Genomic DNA, 7,839 nt, shown 5'->3' on the forward strand with positions numbered 1-7,839 from the left:
CCCGCCTCCATTAAAACAACAAAGTCACTGCTACTCTGCTCAACATCACCTCACACTCCTGCTGGCTGGCAGACTCCAAAATCAACCCACAGCACCAGACAGTCCAGCTGCCTCAACTGTCCAAGAACCAGCCGCCTTCACGCCGTACAGAACTTACACTGAGGAATTGGGTTGTTTTGATGCGATAAACCCTTAAATGTGCTTTACAAAAGCACATATGTCATATAAAGGCACATTTCAGGACTTACTATGGACTAAATCTGTGTTTTTTAGGGACTTTCTCACATTTTTAATCACAAAAATTGTTCTAGCGCTGGAAAAAGAACCCCAACTTTTACACTTTCAACTATTATTTTAGTAAACGATTAATTGGATTTTTTTWAAAACTGCCAAATTCCACATATCTTTTATTTAACCACTTAAATCGTTTCTGTATAAGAAAACATTAATAGTTTCAAAATTTTACTCAAGTAAATATTTTATTGCTTAAAATGCAGTATTCCTTTAGTGTACGCTTTATTATTTGTAGCAAAGGATGCATCTGCAGCCAAAAAATGTTTCTAACATGAAAAACTGAACTCTTTCCATTTGACTTAACATCAATACAGTGTGGTTCTAATTTGGTGATTTTTTTTTTATTAATTAGATGCAAAATGTGCTAAACAGGAGATTTATTTAGAGAATTTGAACCAGGTGCAGCTAAAACTGCCACTTGATGAGTTCTGGGTGAAACATATTTACAAAAAGGTTTATTTTAAATGAAAAATGTTGATATCTTTTGTACAGTTTTCGTCTAACTACTACTCCGAATGTGGTGTTCTGTCAGAAACTGACCTTTTCAAGAATCTTTATACTCCAGTTAACGATTAATCAATTATTAAATTGGTTTACAATTATTTGAAGTATCGATTAATCACGATTAATCATTTCAGCCCTACTTCCAACTCAACATGGTGAACAAATCAAAGGAAAACCGATGATTTAATAMACATATTTCCTTTTATTTCATTCCATATTCTATCAAAGTTATTAATTTTACAACAGCATCAGTTTGTGTAACAGAGGAAAATCTTGTTAAAACATCCATTCTACCACTTTCCTTTATGAAATACATCAACAAATGAACATAAAATAGGTACAAATCACTCAAACCAACATTCCTTTGGATATTATAGGCTGCAATCATGATTGAAAGAAAGTACACCCTGTTACCAGGTCCTGGAATTCTTTTAATCAAACCTCAAATATGCAAAAAGGCACAAAGCAAATTCAAACTGTCAATATTTATCGAATTCCTGCTGCTTCCATAGAATCTAAGATGGCTGGGGTTGCTAGGGCKTGGCTAGGGTTGCTAGGTAACCAGGCAGGGTTTGGCTGGGGGTTGCTAGGTAACGGCACAGCATCYGTGGAATGTGAACATTTGGCTGGTTTTTCAAATGGCTCAATTTCCAGACACCAAAAAACAGTAACTTATGCCAAAGACCAGCTGACTGTTTTTCTTAAGCGTGTCGGTTGTTTTTAGAGGCAATAAAACATATTCAGAGCAGTAAATAAACAAACATTTTGAATTTAAATGCGTTGTAAATGGTAAAGCATTACATTCGTTTGGTTTACATCTACAAAAGGAATAATAAATACATTTTAATTTTAAGAAATAAAACTATTTTCTTATATCAAAATGAATTGAATTGTTTATYTGTATCTTTTAACATTGTATAAAAAGGTGTAAATGGTTAAATGAAGAATCTGTAGAATGTGGCTACTTTTTAAATCCGATTAATCGATTAATCGCCACAACAATCGATAGATTTGATTACTAAAATAGTCGTTMTTTGCAGCCCTCATCTATTGTTCAAACATCTCAAACTTTCTCTGCTTGCCTGGAAAAGTTGCCTTCAAACCAGACAGAAGAATTAAATCTGAAAACAGAAAATAAGTGCAATAAAATCCTAAACATATTTTTAAGCAAGTGAAATTTTCTAAAGTGAACAGGAGTCCTGCTATTAAATCAAAAATACTTCTTCTTATTTTTGTTTATTTTTTAGAAAAAAATTACTCTGAATGAACAAAATGTCTCTATGTTGTTATTTTATTTTGATAAATGAGACAAAAACAAGAGAAAATCACCACAAACACCTGATATCAACTGTTGATAATGCAAAATATTTGCAGATTTAAATGTGACCAAATGTCATCMGCGGATCAATAATCCAAACAACCGCAAATCTGAAACAAAACGGCTGACCTAGTCAAAGTCCAGACTGAAATACTGTAGTAGAACCAAATGTTACAATTAAATCAACTAATTTTTGTTCAATAAATAAAGACAGTTTGTATATTTGAGGTTTTGCTTGAACAGCCCCGGGGTGTACTTACTTTCTAACCACAATATTATATATTCCAAAAAAACAGCATCAAAACAGCAGTAAATACACTTTTAATTATAGACAAAAATTTATTTCTTATCAAAAATATAGAAATTAAACACGTATAACTCCCAGATATATGAATTGCACCTTGAGGTTGAGAAGCTTATCTTGTGTTCTGGGGAACTGCAGAACATTTCAGACATTTTAGTGGCGTATTTGTGGGTCAAGTTGTGGAAATCAAAGGCCTGAGCAGCAGCAGCTGGCCGACGTTAAAGGCAGCTGCTAAAAGCTCTGCTGCCCGCCGCTCAGTCCATCAGCAAAACCCGCGCTGCCGTCTGCAAAAACAGGAAGCCATCTGTTAGTCTCTGGTTTCAGGCTCAGAACAACGACACAAATCTCACAGCGTAATGCAGGCGGGAGCAGAAAGTTCCCTCAAACGACATGAATGATGTTCAGATTTCGGTCGTTTTGTGGAAAAGCGTCTAAAAATAGTYGCAGTTGAGATGAAAGGACCAACATGTGGGTCAGACCTACCAATACATCCCAGAATCTCCAGAGCGCAAATACAAACTTGTTGCTTTTAGGTTCAGTAAAGACGCAGAAATGTGAAAAAAGTATTAAAGATTTCTTCTTCTTCTTCTGTTGTTTTTTTGTTGTCACATTTAAAAAGTAAGTTTTCTAACGAGGATTTCATTTATTGATACCAGAATCAATCTAACAGGTTGAAAACAAAAAGTCTTAAAAAGTGAAACATTATTGACACGAGTTAAAATTCACTTCAATTCAAAGATATTTTATTGATCCTGAAGTCAAATTAGATGCTGCTTCACTGTAAAAACACAAAATTTTACCAAGTATTTTTGTTTAGTTTCCAGAGCAAATACATTATTATTACACTTAAAATAAGACAAAACTAATTTATAAGTAACTTTTCAGCAGGAAAAAGGAGCTTATTTTAAGTGAATAATTCTTAAAATATATTGGCAGTAAAAGTTTAATCACCAAATTGTTTTATAACAAGACTTCTTTTCCTATAAATGAAATTATCTGACAATGGATTTACACTTTTTAATCAAGATTAAGGAATTATAAGCTTCTAAATCTTGTTAAAAAATTACTTATGTTATTTTTCTCTCATTTCAATTGCACTACAGTATTTGCTCTAGAAACTAGACAAAAATACTTGGTAAAATTTTGTGTTTTTGCAGTGTGCAACTCATTATCCAAGTTAGATGCTGATGGCTGTGGGCAGGTAGGATCTCCTGTAGCAGTCTGTACTACAGCGGTTATGAATAAGCCTCTGACTTAAGACACTTTGTTGAAGAGAATTTTCTGTAAAGTTCTTTGTTTTATGAATAATCCTTTGTTTCAGCGCCRTCTCCAGAGGTTTCAGATGATGCTACGCCAACAGAAGATGGCAGAAGAGATTCCTCTCTGCACTACAGCGAGAGAMATTATGGAAGACTGGTGGAACGTCCCATCAGAGGCAAACCTACCAAAATTACTCCAAAGATGCATCAACGACTCATCCAGGAGAAGAAGACTGTCAGGCTGCTTTCAAACAGCCTGACAGTTTGATCATTTCACCACAAAATATYCAATTTGTGCCGCTTTGAAAACACAATCCAACCGTTTTAAAATCGTCATGCTGCTGTTAGCTGGGCTACCTTTTACTTGCTTTCTTTGTGTTTTTTGTGACGATACTGTTGCTGAATAAACTTTAAAATTCATCCATAAATGGCGGCATCCATTATTACTTTATGAACAGAGTGCTGCAGTTTGGCGCCAACATTCTTCTTCTGCACAAAAGAATAAATCACGTTTTAGCAACAAAAMCCCAGCAGATTTCAGAAAAAACTTCTGCATAAAAAAAWYMRRWTTYMWYCMRAAAAAATCMAATTTTAGAGAGAAAAATAAATATTTTCGCCAAAAAAAATCTAAATTGAGCATCAAGATAGCCTAAGTTTCTATCTTAGGCTATCTGCCGACCCTGCCGACCAAAATCACCAACAAGAAAACAATCCTACTGACAGTTAAACACGGTGGAGGTGCTGTGGAACTTGGATTTTTCTATCTAGAGGGAATAAATCCGGGCATCAATTAATGAGCTCACTTGAGCATCAAAAGCATATCAATGAGTGACCTAGTCAAAGTCCAGATTTAAATCAAATGGGATGATCTTAAAACAGCAATGAGTCTGAATTCACAGTAAAGTAAAAACCATTTATTATCTTCAGGGAGCAAAAAAAATGCTGCTTTGTGTTTCTTTCCTCCCAATTAATTAATGAAATCCTCGTTAGAAAACATCTTTCTGCATCGACTCTCATAACCGTCTTCATTAAGACGAWGTAAAAAATGAAAACRTGACTAARAMGAAGTGAAAACAGAAGAAATGAAAAAGGGGRCAATACTTTTTTTTGGCACCGGTTGCAAGGATTTAAAAAGAACGGCAAGAGAGCAAAACTTACCCGACAAGCATTCAGGGAAACTACCGAGTTTGGAAACCTTGAAGCGCTTGCTGAACTGTGAGCTGAAGACAGGAGAGAAGAGAAGAAAGAGCTAATTGACTGAGAGTTAAGCACACTCTCTGGATCAAATTAAATGTTAGTTATTTCATTACTTGTTTTTCGGGGGGTAATTAAGTCAGATTTATGTTTAGTGGAATTACCTCATGTGGATAGCTGCTCCTCCATCTTTCCTCCGCCGCTCCTCTGATCAAAATCCATTCTGATTGGCTGGTGATTAACACTTGTTTGTGTTAATGGTCAGTATTGGATAAGTAATCAGATTACCGGTGTGATTTGTTAGCTGTGCAGTGGTGCATAMGTTATAAGCTCAGAGTAAAACCATATAGTACAGAAAAAGCAACAAAAAAAGAAAAAAACATTCATTTCCTTCCCTGTTTGCAGATATTACCCATGACATTAACCCGGGATTATAAATCCCGTCCAGGAGTTTAATTACTTGGAGCATGCATGATTTACTGAGGGTGTAATTAAATACGGTTTAATGCTATGACATAAAGATGCAGACGGTGCCACTTGGGACACTGAAACTATTTTGTTTCCGTTGTTTTTACAGCTGAATGTTCAGCAGAAAGTTAAAACCCTTAGACGAGCTTTTACTTCTCCTTAAACACACATAAAACTGAACAGCTCGGGGGCGGCAGCCGCTAGTTAAACAYTTAGCTAAACACCATAATCACTTAACGTTCAGGACAATCATTTCTAAATTTAACCTACATAAAACTAATTGCACAGTCTGCAGGTCAGCGAAGTCGGATACAAAAGATTAAATTTAGCCAGGTAGCTTAAGGACTTATTCAGTTTTCTTTTTCTGTCTTTTTAAATGTGGTTATGTCAAGTAGTGATGAGGAGTCAGCATCTAACTTTCATTTAATATTCTCCGGTCGTGCTAATAGCTGACCTAATTTTTCCATTTAGCACTTTAGCCAACTTTAAAAATCTCTAGCACACTTAGCATCCCAGAAATTAACTTTNATCAAATGGGATGATCTTAAAACAGCAATGAGTCTGAATTCACAGTAAAGTAAAAACCATTTATTATCTTCAGGGAGCAAAAAAAATGCTGCTTTGTGTTTCTTTCCTCCCAATTAATTAATGAAATCCTCGTTAGAAAACATCTTTCTGCATCGACTCTCATAACCGTCTTCATTAAGACGAWGTAAAAAATGAAAACRTGACTAARAMGAAGTGAAAACAGAAGAAATGAAAAAGGGGRCAATACTTTTTTTTGGCACCGGTTGCAAGGATTTAAAAAGAACGGCAAGAGAGCAAAACTTACCCGACAAGCATTCAGGGAAACTACCGAGTTTGGAAACCTTGAAGCGCTTGCTGAACTGTGAGCTGAAGACAGGAGAGAAGAGAAGAAAGAGCTAATTGACTGAGAGTTAAGCACACTCTCTGGATCAAATTAAATGTTAGTTATTTCATTACTTGTTTTTCGGGGGGTAATTAAGTCAGATTTATGTTTAGTGGAATTACCTCATGTGGATAGCTGCTCCTCCATCTTTCCTCCGCCGCTCCTCTGATCAAAATCCATTCTGATTGGCTGGTGATTAACACTTGTTTGTGTTAATGGTCAGTATTGGATAAGTAATCAGATTACCGGTGTGATTTGTTAGCTGTGCAGTGGTGCATAMGTTATAAGCTCAGAGTAAAACCATATAGTACAGAAAAAGCAACAAAAAAAGAAAAAAACATTCATTTCCTTCCCTGTTTGCAGATATTACCCATGACATTAACCCGGGATTATAAATCCCGTCCAGGAGTTTAATTACTTGGAGCATGCATGATTTACTGAGGGTGTAATTAAATACGGTTTAATGCTATGACATAAAGATGCAGACGGTGCCACTTGGGACACTGAAACTATTTTGTTTCCGTTGTTTTTACAGCTGAATGTTCAGCAGAAAGTTAAAACCCTTAGACGAGCTTTTACTTCTCCTTAAACACACATAAAACTGAACAGCTCGGGGGCGGCAGCCGCTAGTTAAACAYTTAGCTAAACACCATAATCACTTAACGTTCAGGACAATCATTTCTAAATTTAACCTACATAAAACTAATTGCACAGTCTGCAGGTCAGCGAAGTCGGATACAAAAGATTAAATTTAGCCAGGTAGCTTAAGGACTTATTCAGTTTTCTTTTTCTGTCTTTTTAAATGTGGTTATGTCAAGTAGTGATGAGGAGTCAGCATCTAACTTTCATTTAATATTCTCCGGTCGTGCTAATAGCTGACCTAATTTTTCCATTTAGCACTTTAGCCAACTTTAAAAATCTCTAGCACACTTAGCATCCCAGAAATTAACTTTCCAGATACATTTTAAAGCGCTAATTTACTTGGTTGTTTTTTAAGCTTTCATTTGAATAAAGTTTGACGTGTTAAAGTTTTGGTTGACTGTTAATAGATGTTCATGTTCATGCTTTTATTTTGAAGTGGSCAGTTCCATTTCCTCTCCTCACCTTCTCTTAAATAACTTTATTTAAAACAAAAAAACATACAGRAACAAAATAGACAGCAGAAAACAACATAAACATTAACACGATATCTAAGAGAAATATGTAACGTAAATAAAAAAGTCAAAATCAAATTGGTGCTCAAAGATTGTAGTCTTTCAGGGAGACGTATAATTTAAGCTGAAGTTAGGGCATTAGCTTCGGCTAACGATCTTGTTAGCWTAGTGGTTTAGYGTCAGCAAAACAAACATTTATGATTTTAGCTTCAGAGTTAGCGCAGCTAATATTTTAGTCAGTGGTGTCCAACCCTGATATTCTGTAAWATTCTTAATCTGATTAATAAAATAAATGATTTTAATCATAAGATCACTTCATACGTTTCACCTGTTAGCTGCGCGGTCGGGAACAGAGAGAAGCTACTTTCCAGATCTGTTGGAAGTTTTTACAAAACCTGTGTTTGTTATTCTATTTGTATTTAAAAAGAAAAAAA

At 35.2% G+C, this 7,839-nt stretch overlaps 1 protein-coding gene and 1 long non-coding RNA gene across 2 annotated transcripts in view; both read right to left on the minus strand.

Moving 5' to 3' along the window:
* npr2 (natriuretic peptide receptor 2) overlaps positions 1-7,839 on the minus strand; it is a 66,413-nt gene that overhangs the window by 30,025 nt on the left and 28,549 nt on the right. The gene's annotated exons all lie outside the window — the stretch shown is intronic.
* Positions 981-5,839, minus strand: LOC103473944 (uncharacterized). Its single transcript, XR_535090.2, has 3 exons — positions 5,038-5,839; positions 4,838-4,899; positions 981-2,704 (listed from the first exon to the last, which is right to left on the minus strand). It is a non-coding gene; the product is annotated as an uncharacterized LOC103473944 (long non-coding RNA).

The sequence above is a fragment of the Poecilia reticulata genome, linkage group LG12, assembly GCF_000633615.1.
Source record: "Poecilia reticulata strain Guanapo linkage group LG12, Guppy_female_1.0+MT, whole genome shotgun sequence".
Lineage (NCBI taxonomy): Eukaryota > Metazoa > Chordata > Actinopteri > Cyprinodontiformes > Poeciliidae > Poecilia > Poecilia reticulata.